This window comes from Stigmatopora nigra, chromosome 5, assembly GCF_051989575.1.
Source record: "Stigmatopora nigra isolate UIUO_SnigA chromosome 5, RoL_Snig_1.1, whole genome shotgun sequence".
Classification (NCBI taxonomy): Eukaryota; Metazoa; Chordata; class Actinopteri; order Syngnathiformes; family Syngnathidae; genus Stigmatopora; species Stigmatopora nigra.
Window position 1 is genome coordinate 11,751,384 of NC_135512.1, and position 7,773 is coordinate 11,759,156.

At 37.5% G+C, this 7,773-nt stretch overlaps 1 protein-coding gene across 2 annotated transcripts in view; it reads right to left on the reverse strand.

Moving 5' to 3' along the window:
- The window catches only part of fcho1 (FCH and mu domain containing endocytic adaptor 1), a 30,746-nt gene extending 26,699 nt beyond the window's left edge, over positions 1 to 4,047 (reverse strand). For both annotated transcript variants that reach the window (XM_077717459.1, XM_077717458.1), the window contains exon 1: positions 3,894 to 4,047. The gene's annotated coding sequence lies outside the window, so the exon portion shown is untranslated. The remainder of the gene's footprint in view (positions 1 to 3,893) is intronic.
- Positions 4,048 to 7,773: the final 3,726 nt, after the last annotated feature.

Consider the following 7,773-nt stretch of genomic DNA (forward strand, 5'->3'; position numbering starts at 1 on the left):
CCCAGTGTCTAACTGCCAACAAGTTTAGGTGTAATCTGCCTTTTGCCCAAAGTCTGCTGGGAAAATTATTCGATAAGCATGCTTTTGAAAATAAATGGATGATAAAGCCATTGCTAACTGTGACTTAATGACAGATAATAACCAGGCCATTTGAGATGGTTAAATATCACCCATGAATATTTTTTTCAAGTGGGAGAGGACACCAAGATGAAATAATTCCATTTTGTAGATGAAATTTTGGGAAAAATATTTCATTTCCAAGTTCTTTAGACCATAACGAGTTAATATTGGTTTGGTGGTTTAACTTTAGAGTCAGATGATTCTCACCAGACAGTTTGTTGTTTCTTTTCTGCAAGAATTTTGCATTATCTCTCCATCAAACCTGGGATTATTACAGTTGAGTAGAAAACCTTACTTTGCATTGCTTATATTGTCCATTTTTAAGAAAACATTTTTTGTGAGGCTGCAGGTCTCTGTGAGCTAAAATACTTTAACATGTACAGTATATCTGAGGCTGCACATGTTGGGCGTGCTAATAATTTCACGTAAAAAAAACTATAGTCCGAGACCAGTAACTTGCAACAAAGAAGAAAATTGGATTCATGACTTTTACCAGCCTACAATTTGTTAGATCTTAGAAAAAGAACTTTGCAATTGCGCGCAACCCTGCCATGTTAAACTCTTCCTTTGTTGCCTACGGCTGTTTACATATACAAATGATGACTCAATGTTTATAATTATATTTAAGTGAAAAATTTGCATGAGTTACAAAATACTGGAGAAAAAAAGGAGTTGAAAAACAGACATTTCCTACATTAAAGTACACCCTAACATACTGTTTACAGTATTCATGGTTCTATTTTAACAACAAGAACAAAAGAGCAGACTGGAAATATAGATCGACAGTCGTAACATCTCCTTTTAAACAGCATCCCTAATACAATACACTATAATGCAAAATGCAAAGACAAATGGCAGAAAAGATAGCCATTAAATTGATAAGGCGAATTTGCTTTTATAGAGGAAATAAGTGGGAAATCAGAGTGGTCCACATACAAAGACTAGGCAATCTTCCCCCCCTTTGTCTTGGCCTGAATGTAATTTGTCAATGCAGCACTAACACACTTAGTAACCATGTGCCACACAGGCGTCACTTGCTGAGCAGCTGCATGAGAATACATAGCTGTGCTACTGAAAACAATATTGGAGACTAAATCAATCCCATTTACTTGGTAGCCATTCATTTACTGACAGTGTTTTAGCTGTGGATTTTTTTTTTATTCTGTTTGATGTATTTGCAATATTTATAAATATTCTGATTTCCTTCATTTGATTGAATTCATCACCTCACGGTTTTAATGTTATTGAAAATTTTGAAGTCATTTGATATTTTCACCTTTTTAACTTGGATGGATGGGATAATAACGTAATCAAAGTCAATACAATTAGTATTTGAAGGCATGTAGGGGAGCTTTGTATAGTTAAGAGCCCATCCAATAGTGAAGTCGAATGGAGAATAGTGAATGGGTTCAACTCAGTAAATCAAACCCATCGTTTGGCGAAATGTAACTTATCGTCATACCTCTACTTACGAATGCCTCAACAAAAACAGATCCAAGTTATGAAAAAGTCAATACATTTCATATATCTATTATTTTATTTTGACATTTTTGCGGACGCGAGTAGCCTTGATTTTGAAATGAAACAAAATACCACCTTGATTTTTTTTTTGGTTTTATTTCTTTGTTTGAAAGTGACAACTATTGGACTAGTATGAACCATCAAAAGAATTGAGATATTTTGACATTAGAAGCAATGTGGCTGCCACTACATCTATAACTTCTGGTAAGAAAATTGTAATCACTGTAACTAGATAGCGTCGGGTTCTCATCAAGATAGACATTTAGTTTTTCAAATTGAATAATTTGAAATTTTGCATTTCCAAAGACAGGCATATTAACTTCCTTATGATATTGACCCTAAGAATGTGGTTTTGATCCATACAGTATCTTAGAAATACCACGTAAAGACTTTCTCTTTAAAGTAACACATTTTTACTCCCTATTAAAACAATAAATATGGAGGTGCAAATTGGGAAATTGTAAAATTCTGAAATTTCAAGGCAGCCTTCAGGGTGCGGCTTATATGGGAGTAAATACAGTGCATATAAAGTACTGCTCAACTTACAAAATTTTCTAATTACATAAAAAGTTTTGCATGTAGAGGTACGACTGTAGAAGTAAAAACAAAAAAAAATATGAATAAACACAAATTGTGTGGCTTTTTTTTCTGGTAAGTGCTGAACATTAAATGCCAGTAAATGAACTACTAACCCACAAACAGTGCCAGGAAAAGACTGCTCCAAGATCCTACCATCTGTGGCAGAGAAGCACCCTGGCTGGATACATTCACAGCCTCAAGCACAAGAATATTCTTTTTTGAAAGAGTGAAATACTATTTCTTCAAAAGATGCTTTTTTTCCCAGCAAGACCTTGCTCAGTTACTAGCCAAAACTAAATCTATGGTTGGACAGAGATCGACATTTTGCCTATATCATCACATTCTTTATTTTAACCCAAACCAAAAACAAGAATTTAGTCACAATTCGACTGAAAATGCTGCAAGTTTGTCCCTTTCATATTTCTAGGGGGAGAAATTCAGTTTATTTAAGTGGGAAATAGTGTGCCCCTTCATTGCACTAAATCATGTGGTGGCTAAAGCCCTTCAGTGGGTCTCACATTCAAAAGGTATTTTATTTTTTACTTATAAATTGAAAATGAATTACCCACAACATAATGTGCCACAGGCAAAAGGTGGGACTTGGGTTAAGTTTTGCATTTTTTTGTGTGTAAATACACTAACTTTACTTGCGGCTATGTTCCATACCAAACCTAGTCTTGCTCTCAAGACATCCCTTTGCATCAATAACAAAATTGACAAACAGGAAAACCAGAGCTTGGGTTTGAACACTTGATCTCAAAACTGTGAGGCACTGTGTTAACCAATCATTCACTGTGACGCTGTTCCCAGATGTAATTATATCAGTTTTAATGTTCTAAGAAAAACAATCCATAAAGTGATCTTGTTTGTGAAGAATGTATCATTTTTGTGACTGCAATCTGTTCAAGATGATAATTAATAATGTTAGAATCCATTTGAGTATTGATTACAATTTTGATATACATTTGTTGAAAACTAAAACAAGCATCAAACTTTTTTAGGTCATCCAATGGCTTGGTTGATACCTGTGATGGGAGCCTAACAAGTCACAAGGGAAGCTGACTTAAAAAAAAAAACTGTTAGCAGTGCATGAAATGTAATAACTGTGAAAATTTTGGAATTTGTGTCATGAGACCTCTGTTGTCTATAAAATTGCTGCACTAAAAGAAGTCTGGAAAAAAATGTGAGCATGACAACATTTTACTTTATAATTCCATACATGTAGTATTAATTGAATTTGTAAATTATTTCATTGCATAGCACTGACAGCGATGAACATCCAATAAATTTTGACTAAGAGGAGCAAAATTACTCTTCCAGTCAAAATGGATTGGACGTCTAGCGCCGTCAATGGCAGTCAAAGAGTAAATGAGTGGTTCATTGTGGTATAAAATAAAAACAACAATAATAAATAAAAATCATCTTGAGTGCATGCAATGTTTAGAAAACGTGTTTGCACGACTTTAAATAGAATTGAACATCAAATTGTTGGTCATTGTCATTTCCATACATTTTGTGCAATCATTAAGTTTCTCCAGGTGAGCTCCACCTTGCAGCGTTCGTTAGCTCGGTGTCAAACAGCCGTCTGTCACAAGATCCAGCACGAATTAGGCTTTTTCTTTGAGCAAGCGTGAATTGATACAAAGAAAATATAAATAAAAACTTTGCATTACCTGTTTTGGACTTCTCCGAATGCGTTTATACACCATTGTCCATTCCCACTTTGTACCGTTCTGTAGTGTGGCAGGGGAGCCTTGGATGAATGCTCGTTGTAGTAGAAATGAGGCACACTCGTTCCAGTACGCACTCGTGCTCACAGCTTGCACGACGATGATTGGCTGCCTCGCTTGTCACTCACAGAACACCGAGAAGTAGGCATAGCAACCAAAATGGGGCGTGTTTGACAGACAAAGCTAATATCTTATTGGTTGTTGATTGATGGAGGACCCCAACCTTTCTGAACAAAACGCTATTTGGGATAAATTAAACTGTTGTTTATGTTCATTTGATTACAAGTTCAATAATATTGCCAATTTACTACCCGGTATTAAGTCTGTAAACTAAACAGAGCACTCCACAGACAATGGATAACGTTTTTAATATTTTCTCTACTTCATTTAATTAGTGAACTATTGCACCCTCATCTGGATAATGACAGTCACTACACTTCCATGACCAACTGCCTCACTATAATTTTCTACATTTTTCATTCATTTTATGATTTTCCAAACCACTTATCCTCACAAGGATCGCCGGGGGTGCTGTAGCCTATCCCAGCTAACGATGGGCAACAGCTAATACTGGTCAATTTAGACCGGAGGTCTCAAACTGATTCCGCAAAGGGCCACTTGTTTGGTTTGAATGAACACCTGCACCCCCTGCGGCCCTTTCAGGACCAGTTTGAGTCCCGCTGATTTAGCATGATCAATCACCCTACCCTGTATGATTTTGTAATGTGGGAGGAAACCAGAGTACCCTGATGAAACCCACAGAGGCCCAAGGAGAACATGCAAACTCCACACAGGTGGACCAACCAGCATTTGAACCCAGAACCCCAGAGCTGGGAGACCAACAGGCTTACCACTAGCCCCACCACGCCGCAGCATAATAGCAATTATTTGTTATTGTTTGCATAACAACTTTTCTCAAGTAGGGGGGCAAAATTGAAAACACTAATACCATTTATTACTCTGACGGACCGGCATCAGGTGGCTCGTGGACCAGTACCGGTCCACTGACCAGTGGTTGGGCACCATAAGTCCAAATTGACCCTTAGCATGGGCGTACAGATGAAAGATTGTCCTTTGTCTCCTTCTCCCCTGTGATTGGCTGCCCACTGATTCAGGGTGTCCCCCACCTGGTGACTGAAGTTCGCTAAGATAGGCTACAGCACTCCCCGCGACCCTAGTGAGGATAAGCATTTCAAAAAATGAATGCAAAAGAGTTAAAACAAAGAAAAGGTTTTAGTTTTAGTATTATAAATGGCAATATGGTAACGTTGCCACCTTGTGGCCTCCCTATCTTTGACATCACAATAAAACACTTTCATCTCACATTAGTCTTTGCTTTTTTTCCGAAACAAATTTTTAAACCATTCCCCAAACGACAGTCTCCTCTGAATCTTTTTCACGTCTCCATCCTCGTGTTGCCAGTGCGAGCTACTTGTACTACTCGACTGCGATAATGCATCTCGTTCCTCCATGTCCTTCATCTCCTCAGTCCCTCTCTGGCGTTGGACCAGCATGTCCTTATTTATTGCACGGCGTTGCTCAACATCCACGCCTATTTCACCATCACGCTCAACCCGCTCTCCCACTTCACTGCCACTTCCTCTGTAATGTCCATGCCAACCTTCCGTAGCAATTTGGCCATCTCCCATGCTGTCCTTGGTGGATGTATTAGAGCCAAAAGAATTGTACCTTTCCACTTCCGTCAAACTTTTCTGTCTCTCCAAATCCCTTTGAGCCTGACTCTGTAAGGCCTGCTCCATAATTTGCTGGCGCAGATTGAAGGCCGTGCGTTGTCGGAGCTTCATGTCTAACGCTCTCATCCGTTGCTCCATCTGTTGTTCGAAATAGTGTTCTTTGGAAGGAAACGTTTTAAAATTTGTGTGTGAAGTTAGAAGTGATACAGGCCTCTGGTTCTTTCTAGTCTCTCCAATCATTCCAATCTCCTCATTGGCTTGTTCTGGAGATGCTGGAGTAGCTTTCTCCACTAGAGGTGCATCAGTCCATTCCTTCTCGGGAAGTTCATCCTTGGTTTCATGTCTGTCTGACTTTTCTTGAGGAGTAGCAGAGGGTTCTCTGTCATCCTCTTCCTCCTCTGAAGGTGTATTAGTGTCTTCTTGAGATGTATCCGTCGGGTCCTCGTCCTCCTCTTCATCCCACCAGGGTACATCCGTGGTTTCTTCCTCGGGTTCAGCAGTTTCAGCCTGCTCCGTCATGGTTTGTTCCATGTCGTTGCCTTCAGTTTCCATATCTTCTTGTGGGTTACTTGAAACTCCTCTTGTGAATTGCCTATTTCTTACTTCAGGAAACACACACAAAAGGTAATTTTAAAGGTAGTTGAAGTCTATATAGTTCAAGTAGGAGAAATAAAAATAAAAATCCACTCGGACCTTCTTTTTCAAACGTCTCCTTTGGATGACATCATAAAAAAATGAAAGGTCAGCGAAGTCCAACACACGAACGGAGACTGACGTTCATCACCTGCAATAATCTAGAATGACCACTGGAGGGCGTACTACACCGCCTCATCACTTCTTCCATCCTCATTGAGGAAATAAAAGCAGTAGCCTTTGTTTATTCGTCTAAAGTCAGAAATATATACTGTGTATTCATTCATTTAGTTTTCACCATGACATTTATGAATAAATGCGATTATAATAAAACTCCATGAATGAATTTAAGATAAATGAGAACAGAAATACACTGGTAAAACATTAATGTTAATTTCAATTTTCACTACATTTTCTGAACCGCTTTATCCTCATTAGGGTCACGGGGGGTGCTGGAGCCTATCCCAGCGACCCTCATTAGGATCTCCTTGAACGAATGTGACAACTTTTGTCCCAAAAATTTGCCAAACATGTGAGAGCCAGATGATCTTTTGTCCTTCTTTTTTACACATATTTACCAGTCTAAAGTAGGCACTCTTTTTAGATTGGATATTTAATTAAGATTGTGTTATTGTTGTTGTTGTTATTGTTGTTGCCGGGTAAAGTAGAAATTTCCATTTTAAAAAAAGCTGCAGATTGACAAATTATATTGTATTTGGATGTATATTTTATTTCATTTTATTTCATTTTATTTGGTTCTTTGTGTGTTTTTATTACTATTAAAGGATTTTAAAATGTATTTAAGTATTTTTAAAAGTTTCAATTTCCACAAATGGGGAAAGAAATAGGAAAAATATGTACACAATTGTCATCAATTCTTCCAAGCATAGTTTTGGCAAGTCTTAATCCCTTTTATTTTTTTCCTCATGTTTATATTATAAAAGGTCTTTGCTCCAGATTCAGTATTAGGGTTTTTAAAAATATATTCATGTATTTTAAAGGGTTACATTTCCACAGGTGGAGAAAAGAAGAGGGAAAAGTTGCCAGCAGTTCTTCAAAACATAGTTTTGGAACGTCTCTAGCCCGGTTTTATTTTTTTATTTCTTTTGCTCTACTATAAATAATTTATTATTGTGAGAGGGCTGCTGTCACAGAAGACTCTACTGGGGACAAAATTATTACTATAAAGCATAAATATAGACATAATATATTCCAATAATGACAATTTTCACCCAGTATAATGGTGTAAATAAAATGCAGCAAAAATGAGGAGAAACAATCAACTTTGATGTAAAATCTCTATTGAATAACTCCTAAGCCTTTTTTAAAAAAAAAATTACCTAGAATTTCCCCATTCTTTTAAAGTTAATGTTTTTCAAAGTGTGGCTGGCACAGATGCGTTTCGGCGTACTTCCAGGTGTTTGTGAGGAAACCCGCCGTCTGAAAAAAAGACCCTCCCTGTAGCCCGTGAGGTCATTTTGAGTATAGAACAGATT